The sequence below is a fragment of the Melanostigma gelatinosum genome (genome assembly GCF_949748355.1).
Source record: "Melanostigma gelatinosum genome assembly, chromosome: 10".
NCBI lineage: Eukaryota > Metazoa > Chordata > Actinopteri > Perciformes > Zoarcidae > Melanostigma > Melanostigma gelatinosum.
The window spans coordinates 3603943-3624252 of record NC_136643.1 but is presented as its reverse complement, the minus strand read 5'-3'; the positions used below and the strand labels follow the sequence as shown (position 1 = coordinate 3624252).

The 20310-nt window shown below is 42.4% G+C and overlaps 1 protein-coding gene across 1 annotated transcript in view; it reads right to left on the bottom strand.

The window, feature by feature from the left end:
* Positions 1 to 20310, bottom strand: part of dpp10 (dipeptidyl peptidase like 10) — a gene marked incomplete at both ends in the record, with an annotated part of 206742 nt that overhangs the window by 52133 nt on the left and 134299 nt on the right. The gene's annotated exons all lie outside the window — the stretch shown is intronic.

Below are 20310 nucleotides of genomic sequence, written 5' to 3'. Positions count from 1 at the left end.
TCGTTTTATTCTTAAATCCGCTCTAAGTGTGAAAGATAGCTTTATTTTCACAACACACTCCGCCGCTCTACCCGCCGTGTGTTAAACGGACTACACTCGCCGTCAAGCTGCCAGCCTCTGGTGTCGAGCCACGGGCCTCACACCGTCGATCTGCCGCTCGGGTGTCGGACCACGGGCTCCACACCTGCTCACACAGTCTAAATAAAGCCTGTTAATATTCACTTCTGTCTCCTGTGGTCTTGCGTTTGGGTCCTACCTGTGAACTCCCGTGACATTAATGAGTCAGCTGAAACCATAGACTGAGGTGGATGTAGTCATGGTGATGTCACACATTGGTTTGTCGATGACGGTTTTACATCCTCGAGTTCTGCAATTTACTAAATGAACATCATGCTGTATTGAAGAAGACTTAAGACTAGAGATTGAGACCATAAACTCATGTTTACAATGTTTACTGAGGTAATACATCAAGAGAGAAGTAGAGTCATTTTATCATAGACTTCTATACAATCAGACTTCTTTTTTCAATATTGGTAACACTTGTTGTTAAGTGGACAAAACATATATGTGGATTATTTTTGAATTTTTCATAAAATTTCATAAATTCAACCATAGCTTAGCATCACAGCGTCTTAAAAGAGAGGTGCAGAACTTATTATATTGCAGTGAAACACAAGAGCAAAACAGGCCCTGAGACTGCTCGAGGTTTAGAGGGTTAAGAGTAATGATGCATTATGGGTCTGCTGGCTGCATGCTCTGCTGATATGGAGTGAAAGTTTTCTTTCTTCATGATATGGCAACTTTAGAGGCATAATCTCACGATCCTGCACCTCCTCATAAAGGTGGTATGCATCAGGCTGAAACAAGCAATTTACAATAAGTTTGTGCAGTTAAACACAAATGCTGCAGCTGTAAAATTTGCACGAATGAAACAAGGTGAGAAATCCTTCCGCTTTCAGTCTGAACACACCGTGAGCGAGCCAGCAGAAAGCTGCGGGAACAGTTTAGTTGCTCAACCTTCGAAGATGCAGCTGCCTACACAATCCCCCCTGCCGACCACGCGGAGCACAGTGACAGCCCCTGTGTTCATGGAAGATCAGGGAGAAATGTCACCAAGTCCAGCCGGCTATCACATCCAGAAAAAGGGTTGCTAAGCTTCCACCCAGAAGTTCCACAGCATGAGTTCTACTAACACAGCAGTGCACCGCATGGTATCAGAATACTAAAAAGCAAGAAAAGCATGTGTGTGCCTGAGAAATAAAATGCCATTTCACACAGCTTGTCCAGCGCACATACTAAAAATCCTTGAAATTCTCTGGCAGGTGAGTATATATTCCCGTGCAATTGGTAAATAGCAATACACAGGACTCCTTGAAGGTATAAATGAGGCTGGGGTAACGATGTCCCCCTTCCAGGATTTATACTCAGTGATTCACAACACACATTGTCATTTTCCTTTGAAAAGCTTTGAGATTTATTTGGGTTCTAACTGTCCAGCTCCAGACTCTGCTGCCCACATAACTGTCAAGAAATAAAAGATGAATTCTGCCCACTGACTGGAGGCAGCAGTAAGGAGAAACAGCATTCAGTACTAACTATAGCAGTCGGTGATTATGTGTCACATTTCTTAATGATGGGCCCATTTATGATCATGTGAGGAAATGATCATGGCACAGTGGATATCTAATGTACACGGAGTGATACACTTGTCTCAAGGCCTTGAGACGAAGGAGGTGTTGTTTTGTGTGATCCCTTTGAAAAATGTATGCTGCAATAAAAAGAAAAGTATATTACGTCCAGTGATCAAATACCCCCCTTTTAAAATATCTGTGCAAGGCAACAATGGTATGGTTGAATTGAATGAAGGTATGATGAAGGTAAGACAAATATTGCACTTGGTTATAGATTCTAAATACAAAAATAGCTCTGGGGCAAGACACAGACTCTGATCTCCTGCATCACAAACAGATGTGCTAGATCCTCGAATGGCATCACAACCTGTTTTCATCTGACAAAATATTCTGCTTCAATCCGTAATTTTTTACATTTAGTATTTCAAAAACATTTTTACTGTGGTCAGAAAACCGTTTATTCTCCTGCTTTCCGCACACAAAGGGAGGCACAGACCCGTAACCTAGCAGGGTTTAGCAGAATCATACATTACATTCATTTAACCATGATAACAAATAGAAATGGAAGCTTCCAATGTGCAAAAAATTACATTTAGTGCAGCACAATACCTAAGCCTTGGTCAAAGTCTATCTTGAACCGTTGAACCTTTGAACCTTGCCCCAGGAACAAGTTCTATACAAAGTCCTGTTTATATTACTTGCCTAATAGTGGCGCACATTTGCTTTTGTACTATTACTCCTGCTTTGTCCACTTAGACCTAGACACATGAAAATAACAAACGTATACACTTCCCATTTGATACCAAACGAGACAGCTGCAACTCAAACCACATGTTTTCATTCAACACAATATGTCATGCCTTGCATGTACACTCATTACAAAGAGACTTTGCTCCACAGCTACAGCTACTGGCTGCAGTCTAGAGGGAGGTAGTGGGGGTTTGAAAAACAGTGAGGAGTGCATTTTAGCTTAACTGGAAGCCCTTCCACTGGTAGATGAGGATTCACAGCCAATGGAGTGCAGAGTCTGAGGACAAGTGGGAACTCTGGGCACAATGTAATATGCATAGCGCACACTGAATTACTTTGAGAAGGTTGCGTAATGCTTGAATGCTGTGTCGGCAGTCCCTAAGGTTCCACCAAATGTCACAGCTGGTCAAGCTCAAAGCCAACTTGTTAGAGATAGAACACGAGTGCTTGGTTGTGCAGAGGCTGACAGTAAAATATGGTAACATGTGCTGGGGTGTAAGGACTCAGTGGCAGCCACTGATGGTGCTAAAGGGATTCATTAAAAACGCCATTAATGTTACCCTGTAACATTAGCACAAATGCTAACCCAGTAGCACAAAGCACATCCACTGAGCCGAAGATGATGATTCAAACTGAAATTGCAACATTTTCATGACAGCTATTGTGCTTGTGTTAATATGATTGTGGCATGTAACATTGACGTTTATTCATTCTTATATCACTAAGAAAAGCTTAGCAATTGTATAAACTTGCCGATCTCCCAGCTGGAGATGTGTGAGTGGTGCCAGCCAGCTTATGTCACTTATGCTATTGGCGGTGCAAATGCAAACACAAACAGAGCCCTTCAGGGTATAGGGTATGTAGTTCTTGGGGGAGCTCTTCAGTGGGCACATGACAGCCGTCGGCACTGTTTGCTCGGCCGACGCCATCTTGAGAGCCGTTAAGAGGCAACGGAAATCGTCTCCATCTCATTTTTAGCACACCGTGCTCAGAGGAGTGAATATTTCAACATTTAGAATTCTATGACAACCGTCATGATTCCTCAGATGCAATGGCAACACAAACTGCTTTGTATCTTGAACTATTTGCTTGAAAAAGTCTATTCTCAGTGGTTAACTTCAGAGGTTCAATTTAAGTTGCTGCTTCGTTGTTTTATGATTGATCCGTCAATAAAGTGTGTATTACTACATCACAGCACAATGCCACCCTTTGAGTTTTTACACCTCTCATGTGTGCATCAGCAGGGATCCACGACAGTGGCTCAGCACAAGCTGTGTCCAATAACCTTCCACCCATCGCCCGCTGAGCAGACAAGTGTCTAACATTAGAGCACACCTCTAGCCTCTGACTCGATTTCTTCCCCCACCAGAGAGATAAACGAGTAATTAGATTAGGAGATAGATGAGCGCCACATCTACTCTGCAACGCAAACCTTTTAGACATCATCAATAAAGAGATTTAATTAATTACTGAGCCTTATTTAACAAGCTATCCTGAATCATTGTAATTGACATGTTGGGGTTGTGTGCACCATGTGCCAGTGGGTTTAAATTCCCCAGTATTAACACCTACAGTGCACGTGACAAATAAAAATAAACAGGGAAAATGACGACGCCGTATGCAGGGATTCATTAGCCTTGTCCATCATGGCTAATATGCTAATACATTTCATCTTGGCTCGTTTTAATTCCTCAACCCCGCACAGCTCCGCTAATGATGACACGCTTCATCTTCATCAGGACTACAGATTATTTATGGATGTGTGCAAAGAAGGCGGACCGCTGGTTCCAAGGGCCTCCTCTTCTGTGTGCTGAGCACTCCAGTCCCACCACATTTGTGACGCCACTGGACATGCAAGCTGAGAACGAGATGCAGTGTGGGAATCGCTTTCCATTCCGCAATGGTCACACTACTGCTGTGTGTATAGGCTTATGAAATATGAAATGATTTTGTGTGAGAAAGAGAGAATCCCCCGACTGCAATATCTGCAGCGTCCCTATCATCAGCTCTCCTTGTGCTTTGCACGTCCTCCCGATCACATTGTTCTCCTCTTCCTCATTGTCACCATCCTCTAAAACACTGTCAGCAACAAAAGCAGGTGAACATGACACACACTTGAAAAGAATGTAACTGTTCCACCTCAGGGAAGCAGCAGCGGGGCCTGCACCTGGATCCTGCATTGTTCCAGTTCTGCCTCGAACCTGCACTTTCCCCTGTGTCTCCAACGGGGACATTTCCATTACCTCAAGGTCTTTCATAGCTAGGTCGCCTCACTGGAACTCACATCATGTGTACGGAAAAAGTGATTTGTGCCAAATAACAACAACAAAGTATTTCAATGTAATGAGATTTAAAACTACACTTTTATGTAACGAGTCACACAAAAATATTTCCAGGTTGAATGAACATAAGGGGCTCCACAAACAAAGTTAGCAGAAGTAGGGGAGCAGCGGATAAATGTCCTTATTTCCCACTGTGATTGTCATAGTGGGAAATAAAGTTTAACTGTTGATTGTTATCGGACAATATTTGGTAAAAATATACGCTTGGGACGTTAGCATTAAGCTTTCTAGTCCCCGGTCCTTGATAATGTCCTTAATAATCAGCAGGAGGAGAGCTAGTAGCGTAGCAGCTGAGTGCTATTGTACGGAGGTTCCATTCAGTTGCATTATAATGCGTTCAAGCTCTGTTCAGTTCAACTTTGTATTTGGCGAAGGTAAGTTCTAATAACATATAATATGTCTATATAATATAATGATATCATGTAAAATGTAGTTTTTGGCAAGAAACTTGAATAAATCCAGTTCTTTAAAGGAGCTGTTTTAACATTCATATAAAATAGATATTAGAGATGAATTATGACGTTTATATCTCGTTGAAGACTTTTCTGTTTGCTGCTGCCTTTAATTGAACCACATTCAAATTCAATTAATATATTAATCAATTTCCTGCATTTCTGCATTTTACTACTGTATTTTATTTCTTACACTGTTCTTAATTGCTGTTAAATCTCCTTTTCTTTTGCCTTATGTTTTGATGCTTTTAATGGTTTTAAAAGGACTGCACAATATATCGCCATTTCCTCCGGGACCGAGTTCGTGCAAGGTGTACACTATAAAACGCAGATCGGCAGAGATCTTTTCCAGACGTGGTTTGTGTGCGAGTAATTGCAGAATTGCGGCAGTGTATGGTTGCTTGCGTGCAGCGTAATGTCTCAGGGAGACATCGATTATTGTTTCAATGTATGTTTTAAATCTCCTTTACTTTTGCCTTTATGCTTTTAATGGTTTGATGTGAAGCACTTTGAATTACCTTGTTGTTGAAATGTGCTATACAAATAAACTTGCCTTGCCTTTTAACACGATCTCTAAGCTGCTAACAATACATCATTACAAAACTATAAGCATCAATCATACTGATTGAATATAACCACTTTCTGAACTGTTCTGAACGTAGTTTTGTTTTTGTTTTTTGTAGCTATGCAGAAATGCTGTCGAAGCTCTCACACCACAAAAAAAAACGCACAAATATTTGAAGAGGACCAAGATCGTGCTTCTCAAGCAGTCTGTCCAGCTGTTTGGTTCCTACCAGGGGCCACTTGACAGCTTTCACAAACTGCACTAGTGTTGGTTTTAACCAAACCAAAGAGGTTAGGGATGAGTCGTCACTTCACGCGGCTTGTTCCCAAATAATCAACAGTTGTACATTGGAATAGTGTAAACTGGGAAATCGGAGAACACAATGCAATACATGATTGTACCAGTAACAAAGCAAGGCCACACATACAATGAGAAGTATGTCCATGAGTCTTCCACCCTGGAAACCTGTGATGTTTCACTTCACGCCTACATAGAAACTCACTCAAACCTACTCATTTATACTCATTCCAATGATAATGTTGAATACGTATCCTCTGCTACCAACTTAATTCCATTCAAATAATAAGCAACACTCAACAATTAACAATCTTAGTCCCAAAAAATGAAAAGAATCATTTTAGACTGTTAAATGCACAGCAGCACTGCTCTTCAGTGCGCCTCGTGTCTGTTTCAAATGGCAGATTCAATTAAATTCAGAACCAGCTGTCTCTAATGTCTTCTTTGTTGACATCATGTCAACATGTGGTATTTCTTTCATTTTCGTGATACCCAGTCATCCTTCTTGAGATCAAAATAATTCTCACTGAGCCGTACTACAAATATGAAAGGCTCTATGTACTGTGTGTAACCTCACACATCTTTCCTGCTCTGCAGCTACTTTTCTATTTCAGTGCATTGGGGAAAAAACAAGGTTCTGCAAAGTGGATGACTGGAGGCAGTATGAGCGCTGGTTATGTGTGTTTTATACTTAAATTGTACCCAAGGAATGCAACAACTGCTTTCTGGAGATGGACAGGTGGCACCGGCACGCTTCACAGACTCCCTTTAATTGGTATCCGCTGTATCTTGTAGCAAGCACTACCTTTTATTTGCGTAAGTGGCTGAGAGGCGCTTAAAGGCTCCTGAGACGAGCCGTACAGTAAATAATGACTTGTACCCTTTTTCCAGCCAAATTGGCGAAAATGCAGGGTTTTTTGAATGCCAGAAAACCCTGCTAAAAAGAGGTGATAGAGTCCTTTCCCATTGCCAGAAGAAGAGTATGCCTTCCTGTTTTGTTTTTCACAGAATTTGTGGCTGAGATGGCAAAGAAAACACTGGGAAAGGGGAGAAATTTAGCGTGTCCACCCAGGTGTCATGTTTTCTACTGAAGTCATTAGTCCCAGGAATAAATGCCAGTTGTAACCTTTGCCACTGAACACAGAATTCTGATGTTAGTGGGTGTTAGTTTGTCCAGTGGGAAAGGGGCTTCAGCATGTGTTTCTGAAATATGGAGCTGAGTAACTGCTGTTCATTGATTCCTCTTATTCATTCATCTTCCTCGACTGCTCTACACGCAAGCCCGATACCATCCACATGTGATTTGTATTGCTAAGCAAGTGTCGCTGACACAGTGGACATTATTGAATGTTTTAATCAAGGGCAGGAGTCCCCCAGTCAATTCATTAGTAATATAGGACGCACATTAATTTGCAGTCCAATATGCCAGTTAACCCTATAGTCACCACCGGAAGATTGAAGACACAAACTGTTGCTAAACGCTAAATCTACACTTCATGTCACCATGCTGAGATGAGTCACTGTAGCTGTTTAAGGTGCTGCTATTCTCAATACTCAATCCCCCATTTGAACACCTATTTGAAAAAAAGTCTCATAACGCACATTGTTATAGCTGCACTAATCTATATTTCCATATTAAAAATGGACATGAATCAGGTGGAACTGTGTAATGTGAAAGGGCTCAAAGTGATGAACTCACAGAGAATCATGAACAACCCTTACAGAGTGTATTAGTGTCGCTCAGCTCTTTATTTTGCTCCGACACCTTATTGTGGCTCAGTCTCGCCGGCCTCATCAATCTTTTCCATTGGTAGCAGGCCGCTGATATTAACAAACAAGCGTAGATAAACTCCCACTGTACACTACACGCTCAGCAGCAAACTACCTACAGAGACAATCAGCATCTAGTTTGAGAACATAGTGGAGCAGAAATAAGAGTCAGTACTGGGCTCGCATTCATCATGTAGGGGGAAACACAACTCTGAATGAATGAATGGTGAAGGTGCTTCCTGTCAGCCACATGTTTAAAGAGGCAACTGTTTGACCATATCAACTTTATAAGGTGATAGTATTGTGAACAAAAAGTCAGTTATTACCAGTATAAAGAATAAGGCTGATGCTAGGATATAATTGTAGTTATTGTCAACAAATCCCACGAAGAGACCAAAAACAATAATATGTCATTCTGACTGTTGCACTCAGTATCACCCCCGCTCCCAATGGTTCCTTATGCAGACATACATCTTCAACTGCTTACAAATATATAGTATCATTTGTTTTTTTAAATCATGAATTATATCCTATCTATATTTCCACCCACCATGTTTAATTCATCTTCAAGTGTCGTTCTTTCACACCGTCCCTGTATCCGAGACCAGAACATCAAATGAACAGAGGACTTAATGAAGTGAAATGTCACAGCCATATGGCAGGGTGCCGCAGGTTATAGATGGGATATGAATTTCACTCCATAATGCATTGGCCCTTATGACCCGGGGGGGGGGGGGGACAGCAGCACCGAGACTTGTGTGCAAAGTGGATTCCGACTAGGATCCCACTGCAAGCAGACACAACTGCTCCAGCCGTGCTTAGTGGTACTTTGTCCTGTCCTATGACAGTGTTTAGGGCATTGCTTGTTTTTCAATTGGAATTTTTAAATGAACTTCTGCAGATTTGAAACAACTGCCCGAGCTGGATAATGAATTCATTACGGTTTCACAAATGAATCAATTCAATCTGTTTGCTTTGCTAGATGACCCATGATGACGAATCCAAAACAACTCATATTTTGGCGTGTTCTGATGTGCTACTTTCAAGGTTAAGAATTATAGTTTATGCTACTTAAATTGACAGTTCACCCCAAAATCAAAAGCACGTATCCTTCTACTTACTTGTAGAGCTATTTATCAAACTACATTGCTTTGGTGTGAGTTGCCTAGTTTTGGAGATATCGCCTGAAGAGATATCTGTCTTCTCTACAATATATTGGGACTATATGGCACTCAGCTGGTGAAAAAAGTAAAGCTTGCAGTAGCATGCAGCCATTAACAACCTTCACGCTCTAACAGTCCTGTGTACGTGCTAAACACATCTGAATGCCAGCAAAGACACACGCACACAGTCTTCCCTGCACTGATGCTTTAGCGGCAGTTCCCAACAACAACAACAACAACGTGTATGCAGATTCAATGCTTTCATTGCTTTTTTTGCAATGAACAAATTTGACATTTTATAGTAAATTTTAGTTTGCCTTAGATTCAAGACTACATCACTGTTGGTAAGATATTGGCTGTTTGTGTGCTTTTTGGAAATCATACAAAGGCGCTAATGGAGTAAAATGTCCAATAAATATAAAATGCTAGTCCTGTGGATCATGTATTTCATTATTAGATTGACCCTATGAACAACAGTATGGGTGAGGTTTTGCCCACTCAGTTTCGGTTCAAATTCCCACACGATGAGCAAGGGCACAGAAAGAACAATCTCTCCCTCTTAAATCAGCGTCCCTCACTGCTCTGACCGATGCTAATGGACATGTCAGGAGCCTCACAAATAGGATGCGCTAACAGGAGCTTAATGGAAGAAGGAGAAAAGTGAGAAACGGAAGGCTTAATAAATAATAATGTATTTTATTTGTAACGCACTTTTAATTTTTTTTTTTTAAATCTCAGAGTGCCACAGAGCCAGTACATAGTAAAAACATAGTAAAAAAAACTATAATAAAATTAAAATAATGGAGGGCCTATCAACAAATGAGGACGTTTTCCCCCAACCAGAATATTTTGTCCATGAGGACGACCAGACAGAGGAGGTACATTTAGCCGTTTATCCGTCTGTGCACTCACAGCTGTCCGGCTGCTTTCAGCTCAGGAGCTGCCGAGCAGTAGTATGCAGCCATTAACAACCTTCTAACGCTCTAACAGTCCTGTGTACATGCTAAACACATCTGAATGCCAGCAAAGACACACACACACAGTCTTCCCTGCACTGATGCTTTAGCGGCAGTTCCCAGCACAGCTTGGGAAGTCTCTAATGTTAATTAATAGGAGGCACCAGAGCATGCAATTACTAATTAACCCCTGAAAATGATGGCGCAAAGGCATGCAAGTGGAAAAGCAGTCTAAAAAAAGAATGTAATTTGCTTTTTTTTTCAAGACCCCTTTTGCTTGCTAGCGATGCATATGTAGCAAAGCGCTCTGCAGATCGTTGGCGGCTGACAGCAACGTGGCTGATCTTTTCGTTCCACTAACATTGAGTGGCAGGGGAATAGAGATTAATTGACGGAATCATGTAGCCAATTAGAGAAAATGAAAGAAAATCAAGGTGGGTTGATGGCTCAACACGAGAAGACCAACCGAGCTGAACGGCGGAGTGATCGGTCATCCGGTGAAGAAAACAAGTGTTTAAAAACCAGACCCTGATCTGGCACGGCGTGATCCCACATAAATACATGAAATACCAACAACCTCTGAACAATAACTACGCGTTACTAGGTGGTGGCACGTAATGCGTTCAAATGAATCCGAGACGCGTCGCTCCAAAAACTATTGTTTCTCCAATGGTATCCTATGTTTTCTACCCCATAAAAGATGAAATATTCTCTTCTAAATTTTCTTCACACTTGCCCCAAGCAAGAGGCGCGCTTTACTACTTTACCACTGACTTCCAGTGTTGACGCCTGGTAGATGTGTTGGGCTGTGAGAGAGCTACAGAGTATGTGAAAAGAAAGAAAGGGGGAACTCTCATGTTGTGAGAGTTTCATGTAGGCTACAGTGACAGAGCGAGTGCATTATTCCTTTTCCCTTTTGATCACATACGATCAGTTGCGGACACACCGCCGCTTTGCCTGACCTGCTTTGCCAAGGCGCTTTTGTCCGTGCTGAGATCAGCCCCTTTAGGTTTTGGTAAACATCATGGTCGGCCTACAAATAGATACCTAAACTAATAAAAATACGCAAACGTAACTTCACAATAACTGAACATTTCACAACAATGTGTTTGAATCTGCAAACACATTGCTTTTTTGCAATCAACACATTTGATATTTTATGTTTTAGTTGCTTTGATTCAAGACTGCATCACTGTTGGATGTTTGTGTGCTTTTTGCAAATTATACAAAGGCGCTAATAGACTGAAATGTCCAATAAATATGAAATGCTGCTCCTGTGGAAAGGCAATCATGTATTAAATTATTTGATTGAAATGATGAACAATAGACTGGGTGAGGTTTTGCCCACCTATGAACGATCAGCACAGTTTTTGTTAAAAAAAGTTAATGCGAAGTTAGATTGTGGTGATTTTGTATATTTGTGGTCATTTTGTATATTTCACTTCACACATCAGGCTGATCTGGCATTGACATGCAACTACATGGGTAATTTACACTTATTGAGAACTAGTGCAGTGGCCGTTTTGGGGGCGTGCCTGGACAAAATACTCAACCCTGCAAAGCTCCTACTGCTGCGCAGAGCGATACCGCTTGTTTATCCAATATTGAACATGTAGCATGTTCAAAATTGCACCAACTTCAACACTGCACGTCCTGGGATCCCCAGCCAAGTGGTCCTCAAGATACACATACCGACAGAAAGAGATGAGTTTGCTTTGTAGCTCCGCGTGTACACTATCTGTTCACACACTCGTGAGACAGCCACCAGCATACAGCTTCAGCGCATCCACACCCCATCGAACTGCAGCTCGGGTCACAGCCCGTTCATTGGCAATCCGGCCAAGAGCTTCACACCGCATGCCAAATCCTTGATTCAGAATAAAAGGTGTGGAAGAGAAACAATGACTCACCGAAAACTGCCCCACAGTGAGAGTAATGGGACGTGTCAGTGCCAAGGTAAGTGGCTCACCTGAGGGGAACATCGGTGGCAAAGATCATGACGATGTCATATGCTGCGTCTCTCGTTGCGATACAGATGAGCTTCAGAGAGAACGGTTCTCATTTCCTGTTCTGCAGCAGACCTGCACCGGCAAGTTCAAGGGTGTACTTTCCACTAAGGGTAGAGAACACGCGTCTCCCTCACAATGCCCTCAAAATACTATTTTTGGCACCCCATAGAGTTTCACATAGTTTCAGTTCGATATACCCTGTAAGATCTTACTGTCCAGCTGCCACAATCCTAACAACATGTTTGAGTTGATGAAAATGTTGATATATGTATCTACATTGCCTTCAGTTATTACAGCCTTATCTCACAGAAATGCATGAAATGACCTCGACCCTGATAACAGTGCCGGCACCATAGAAACAATGCCAAAGGATCATTTTTTTGAATTCCCAGGTTCAACAGAATTAGGTTTTAATCAAAGTCCATGGAGGAGTTTGGGATGGACGCATCGGTCAAACACGGGACTTTCAGGAGACCAGTGTCCCGGTCCCGTGTGACACTAGACATTATGTTGAGTAGGTTACCTAAGTTCCGTAAACAATGTAGTACATTTCACTCAAACCATGATCTGAAGTTTTGTTACCTAAATCTTATGATCAATTGTATCCGTGGTAGAGACGCATAATTTAAAAAACGTGCCACCACCGTGGAATGCACTGCCAAGAGACTGTGGTTATTTTCGGTATTTCTGCGAGATCAAGTTGGTTATCACCATGTTTTCACTGCAAAAGCTTTTTGAACTGGACTGAGTGCCCTGGAAGGTTGCCTTCACCTGTGACTGGTGGGGCTGGTTGGGATTCTTTGCATGTTTTTGTGGAAAACCTACACAGGTTTTAAGGCTGCCATTCACATATTGTTTTTAATTCATCTGCCAATTGTTTTCTAAATCAATCCAATATCATTTTGGTTTAAAAGAATTTCCATCACAATCTGCTGAAGCCCACAACGGACCCTGAACTCCTACTTCTGGAACCACACCTATGACCTTCTTTAACTCTTATTGATATTATCAAAGTCCCATACTCCCTCAAAAAAATTTAAATAATGGTTGATATACACACATATTAAAACAGTTTCCATGGCACAGTCTTTGTAAAAGACATTTTCTCTCACAGCGTAGGATGTGTAGAAGACTTGCACATTGGAAAACCCCTGTACGTGTATTCAGATATGACATAGAATATGTGTAGAAATATGTCTTGAATTGTTCTGAGGTATTGTCAGATATTACATTCATACATGTGAGTGGTGTCCACTCACATGTATGAATGTAATATCTGGGGAAGAATAAGCAAGTACCCATGGTTAGCCAACAGCTTAGCTTGAAAAGAGTATTAGTAAAAAAAGTCTTCATCACCGTGACGTCATCCATTGGTTTGTGGACTACGTTTTGAAGCCTTGAGTTCTGCATTTTGGCCATCGCCATCTTGTTTTTTTGCAGCCAGAAATGACACTATACAGTGCAGCCAAGTACAATATAACCCTGAATAACACATTTTTAGGAGACCAACAATTGTCCTTCGTGTACTTAAAACACAAACAACTTTCAGACCGGACATCACCGTGATAGCGATCTGTCAATCACAAGTTAGCCCTGTCCTAAAACATACCCCTCTTTATGGTGTTTGACTCTAAATGGACCATTTACTAAATGAACATCATGCTGTATTGAAGAAGACTTGAAACTAGAGATTGAGACCATAAACTCATGTTTACAATGTTTACTGAGGGAATAAATCAAGAGAGAAGTAGAGTCATTTTCTCATACAACCAGAGGAGTCGCCCCCTGGTGGCTGTTGGAGATAATGCAGGTTTAAGGCACTTGCAGCCTGGTACAAAACAAATATTCAACAGTATATAACTTTACAATTATTTGCACATTTCATAAAGCGTTATTGAGACTGATAATGTGCAAGAGAGATACTGTATTTATTCAATCAACCACAAAAATGTAATCTGCCACACTGATGCACTGCATTCTCTCAAACACTTCATTTACGTAGCAGAGCTTTTCAGCAGCACCAAGTTTAATTTTCTCATAATTGCATGCGTTTATTTCCGGGAGCTGCTCAGTGCTCAGTTAAATTATACAGCCAAACAGTTCAGCAGGGATTTATTAATCCGTCAGCAACAAGCCTGCTCTCCAGGTCATAAACAAACCTAATTGGACTGCAGTGAACCAAGAGAACTGACAGGCCGTGCAGCTGACCAATGACTGGGTGAAGCGGTACTGACAGCTCAATAATGGATTTAAAGAGATTACTAGTACGGACCAATTATTGAGGTGAGCAGTGATGGGAGGCACAAGCGCAGCTAAATACTCGTGTATAGTCTGACCTCATATCTGAGTCATATCTTACAACCGTTTGTTTCAACCTGGTCCTGAAATGGCATTTATATGCACAGGCATATACCCTCTAAAATAACAAGATCTTTTTCTTTTTCTTCATCATTTTGTCTTGTATTTGTGCCAGTATGACAAGGGTTAAAGACGTCATTTTGGAATCTCCTTTCAGATGATTCCTGCCATATATTAATTATTAAATCTAAACGACAACATAAACCAAACTTTAAGTATTTGAGAAATTGATCTGGTAGATAAGGATCAACGTGAACTGGACGGAGAGGGCAACTGTGGCTCAGTGGTAGAGCAGGGTCGTCCTTCAATCAGAGGATCATTGCAGAAGACTTTCTGCACTCACAAGCATATAGCTTGGAAAAGACCTTCTGTCTGCACTCTCTGGTGAAAGTTAACAGGTGTCCTGCTCCAGAGCAAACGGAGGATTCCTCCATAGGTATAGAGTCCAGTTTTGTCTGGACAATTGTTTCTATTCTTGCGAGACATTGTGAGGGTGGAACTGTGTTCTTGACAGTGTTCATGAATATATGCTTTTACAGTTTGCTGGAGCCGTACATCAGCTAACTGTAGCAAGCTAGCAATGTTAGCACTGACTGTGTGTGTGTGGAGTGTTCCTGTTCAACAGCTCACCTCTGACTGATCTTAGAACTCCACTTCTGACCATTTTCATGCTCCAAGTTTCTCTCATTTTTTTCATCTCCGCTCCATACATCTATGAAGCTGAGTCATGCAGCCACAGGAGGATTAAAACATTTCTTGAGCGCAAGTTGAAATATTTTGCTTTTCCGCGAAGGGATTTGTATTCGCTCACCTTTGCATGGACTTTATAAGCACTGCCTCTGAAATTCAATTCATGCTCAGTGTGAATGCACCTCCAGGCTTCAACAGTAGGTTTGTTGGAGGAAATGTTGTATGTCCAACTCATTTTCACTTCCAGGTTTGGGACGTTGTGTCAGATACCACACATTGCATGCAGCGTTTCATTTTAAAATCAACTTCAATCCTCAAAGGATTAGGTTTAGGTAACAAAACGACTTAGTTAGGGGTAGGAAAAGACAGTGGTGAATAACAATACCAACGAGTCGCATGACTAACGAATCACGTAAATAATAAAATAAGTCAACGTTGACTTTTAGTTTCATGAAAGCGGCCTCCTGAGTGAAAGTCTTGCGTTTGTCTGACACCACGGCAGTTGCCCTGAGCATGTGATAACGTTGTGAATGGGTTTACATTGATAGTTACAATCCCCCGGTGCCACTGACCAAGAGTCTAGTCTGTATTTGAAGCATTTAGAGTGAGAGCGGGTCGGTATGTCACACGTTCTAACACAACACTCGCTTCTCTAACTAGGCTCCAACTAGCTTCATTGGCTGATAAAAAAACCGTCTATCGAGTGAACTGTTTCTGGCTCTGAGCGCTTAAGTGAGCCTGGTGTGTTATTTTCTGCTGTCGGGGCCGATGTGGACACAATATGATGCCCTTCTCCCTGCAGATTGTCAATGACAGGCTGAGGGTGCCCAGCCTGAGTGGGACGCTCACTGGATCATGTGCGGCGGCGGCGAAATGTCACTTTCTCAATCACGTGCATCAGTGTGCAACACACACACACACACACACACACAGAGAGAGAGATATGCACTCACAACAGCTGTAGAAGACGCTGCATGTCATTTCTTGCACATGTTCCCGACACTAACCAGATGTCTCACTATAATCTACGCTCAGATCTTCATCAATAAAAGACATGCCCACATCAGAATGAGAATGAACTTTATGTAACACTGCAGAACTGTCAGACGACACTGCAGTGACACTCTGTAAACGCATGCATTTCAGAATGATAGTAAACATGCACATTCGTGTGAAACACAGTACTTCTCATAATGTAACAGCATCTGTGGTGTGATTGATTTAATGGTGCATGGTCCAGTCGGCAGATGCTAATTAACCAGTCCAAACTACAGGTAATTGGGGGGTTATAGTCATCATCATCATCATCCTCACCAAGAGGTGAAGCATTTCCAAGAGACAATGTTCTGTGAATAAGTGGCGCAATTACCAAAGAGATTGAGATGTACCTGATGGATCACAGTGCACTTAGCAGTGAATGTAATGATGCAGCCCATTGGACTGATGTCAGATTGTGGCGACCCATCCATCTGAACCTTTTATATGGGCACTCATTTAGCTGAGGTATGAATTAGTCCCAGATATTCAAACCTGTTCTGTGGTCTCTTTCATACCAGTAGTTGGTTCATCTGGTGTGGACCAAGGAAAACAATAAGAGGTACTTGATCTTAGGAGCCGGACTCGATTGCCAATCGATATGGAAGTGCTGCATGTCTGATTTTACTCACCTTATGTATAATTTGTTAAAATGGTTCTGTGTAGCTCACTAAGTCACTGCTACTGCACCCTGTTTGCACTTGATTACTCATTAGATCAGTGATTCTTAACCAGTGGGCCGCGGCCCAATGGTGGGCCGCGAGCGCCACCTAGAGGGCCGCGAAAAAAATTTCAGTTTTGCACCTGTGGGCCGCGAGGGCCGCGGGACCGCATAGGTTATCAATTGAAGACACCAGAGATATCACTGTTATCCATGAGATGCTCAGTTACGATACAGCTTCCCACCACCTGGTGGCGGTAATGCGTCAGTCAGTTGTTTAACAAGCTACACTAAGCAGAAGAAGACACTCAGCTAGCCGCTAGCCTGTAGCGAACGGTATGGATACGTTTTTAAAAAGAAAAAATGACGATGACAGTGGTGCCATACCCCCCCAAAAGTATAAATGTGTGCGCAAGTACAATCCTGACTTTATAAAGTACGGCTTTGTGAACGGAGGCAACGAGGCAGAGCCGAGGGCTCAGTGTGTGGAATGTGGGCTAATGCTGTCAAACGAAGCACTGAAGCCTTCGAAACTAAAGCGACACCAAGCGACGAAACATCCAACGCTCGTGGGAAAGCCGGTGGAATTTTTCAAGAGAAAGGAAAATGGGCTACAAATGCAGAAACTGTCTGTTGTGTCACTGACTGGTTACTCAAAATGTGCTTTGAAAGCCAGCTACCTCGTAGCCAGACGTGTGGCACAAAGTAAGAAAGCATTCACCATAGCGGAGGAGCTGGTTCTGCCTGCCGCTGTGGATATGTGCAGTGAGATGATTGGGGAGGCTGCTGCAAAGAAGCTGCTGACTATCCCACTCTCAAACGACACCTTGAGTCACCGTATCGCGGACATGGCCTCAGACATAAAGCTTCAGCTTCTGGAAAGAATAAAAAGTAGCCCATTTTACTCTTTGCAACTAGACGAGTCCACTGATGTCACGAATGCCGCACTGCTGCTGGTTTTTGTTCGCTATCGCTGGGACAGTAGTTTGCACGAAGACATACTGTTTTGTGGAGAGCTACCAACACGAGCTACGGCTCAGGAATGTTTCGGCTGCATGGATAACTACTTCACTGAGAACGGCCTGGACTAGCAGAACTGTGTTGGGGTGTGCAGTGATGGTGCAGCGTCAATGACCGGCAGGCATAACGGCGTCGTCAAGCAGATACTTGATCGTGCACCAGAAGCTAAATGGACCCACTGCTTTCTCCACCGTGAAAGCCTTGCAGCTAAAAATATGTCCCCAGAGTTCCATGAGGTGATGGATGTGAGTGTGAAAACCATCAACTTCATTAAAAGTAGAGCTGTGAACTCCAGATGTTTTGCCAAGCTTTGTGAGGACATGGAAGCAGATCATGTCCAGCTGCTCTATCACAGTGAGGTGAGACGGCTCTCAAGAGGACTGGTCCTCAGTCGTTTGTTTGAGCTGAGGAATGAGGTCTTCTCTTTTCTCACTGAGAAAAAATCTCCTCTGGCACATTACTATGCTGACACAAAGTTCACAGCTAAACTTGCCTACCTCTGTGACATTTTTTCACTGCTGAACCAGCTGAACATCTCACTTCAAGGGAGAAATACCAACATATTTGTTGTTGCAGACAAAGTTCAAGCTTTCCAAAAAAAACTTGCTTTGTGGACAAAGAGGGCCCAGGAAAAGAGGATGGACATGTTTCCACTTTTGTCTGACATTTTGGAAAACTCTCCTCAGGTGCAGATCAGTGACTCAGTCTCTCAGCACCTCTCACAACTGGCAGAGAAATTCGATGACTACTTTCCTGAGGATCCCAGAGACGGACACATGTGGATTTTGGACCCATTTTCTGTGGATCTCACTGAAGAAGATGTTGCTTTGCCCTCACATCTGGAATCCCAGCTTCTGGAAGTTTCCACCGACAGCACTTTAAAGTTGCAGTGGGGCAAACTGGACCTGGGCTCCTTCTGGATTGCTGTCTCAAAGGAGTACCCATGTCTAGCACTGAGGGCTGTGAAACACCTTCTCCCATTCACGACCACATACCTGTGTGAATCAGGATTCTCCAGTGTGGCCACAACTAAGACCAAAGCCCGAAACAGACTCAGAGCAACACTGGAGGCTACTCTGAGAGTGAGCCTTTCCCCCATTCCACCCAGACTGGATCTGATCGTGTCTGAGAGGCAGGCCCAAGTGTCTCATTAAGAGGTGGACACATATATGAGTTCACGTGAGGCTATATTTTCATTTGCACTTTATTAAAATTTTATTTATAGTTTTTTAATTTGAAACTTATTATTTTGAATGTATTTATGTTATTACTACATATTATTTATCAAATTTCCATTTTTTTCTCAGATTTTTTGAGAGTCCCTCTTTTTTTCTTTAGTGAAATCTAATTATTGATTATTTTTGAGTTAATAAGCCTGACTTGAGCCTTTCAATTTGTTCTTGTATTGCTTGATTTGTTCCATGATTTGTTAGCCTGTTGGGCTTCTTGTTGTGTATGCAGGTTTACATACACATGATGAATAAATGTCTTTGTGATCATCACATTGTATCATCTCATTTATTTGACAAGGGTTTTGCTTGTTAAACTGTAAGTGGATTTAATATAGTCATTGAATACAAATCAAACCATGTGAGATCAATTCGTTAAACTAATACAGTGTTAATATTTGAATGGGCCCCGGGCCACTTTGTGCTTGAAAAGTTGGGCCCCGAGGTCAAAAAGGTTAAGAATCCCTGCATTAGATCACACAATATACCCATTCAGATTATCTCTAATGGAGACAGAGATGAAAGACTTTCAAGCTCAAACCTTCAAAGCTTCTGACTGAGAAAAAAAAATCTCATTTTTGCTCCAAATCCTTGTGATCAATCTTTCCTCTCTCGCCCGTCTGTCCGTTATCTTCTCCCATTTGTCTGGGGTCTATTTTGCCCCATCCATCCACAAACAACCCTATAAAGCTGACTTGTCTGTGCCACCTCATCGCACAACATCGGCGCTCCCTCTGTCTAGCCTGAGGTCAGCTCGGGGAACGAGATGGAGCTGCAAAAGATAGTGGAGAAATGTCACCCGGGAATGAAATATTGATGGACGGAAAGGCCTCCCCTCTTGCCCTTGCCCGCGGGCGTGGAGGTAGAGGCACGCAGAGGAAAGCCAAAACAAACACACTAATCCTGAGGAAAGGAGCCAGACGGAGAGCGATGCGGGAACGCCACAATCCTGTCCAGCCTTTTCCCTCGGAGGTATCGTTATCTTCTCCCTCCCCCTCAGCCAACCATAATCAGATTCTCTTGTACTTCACTTGATGCAGTTTATTTTCAGCCCAAAGCCTTCCAGGCTTAACATATGATCCCCTTCTGGCAAATAAGGGAATCAATGCAATGTAAATAAGGCGAGGGGAAATGAATCCCAACGTCTGCATTTGCATAACTACAAGCAACGTAAGGCCAGGATGAGACATGCCGGCCTTGTTTCAGGCTGAACTGTCGGCTTGCTGTTGTAGCAAGGGAGACATGTCATCCCTGTTTGCTTTGCACAGAACACTCCGAACGGCCCGAGATCTCGTTCATGTCAACTACATGTCAAGGTGTGTTTTGTATGAAGAGCACTATGAAGAATGGGACGGGTGATGTAGTCAGTTTATCAGGCTGTC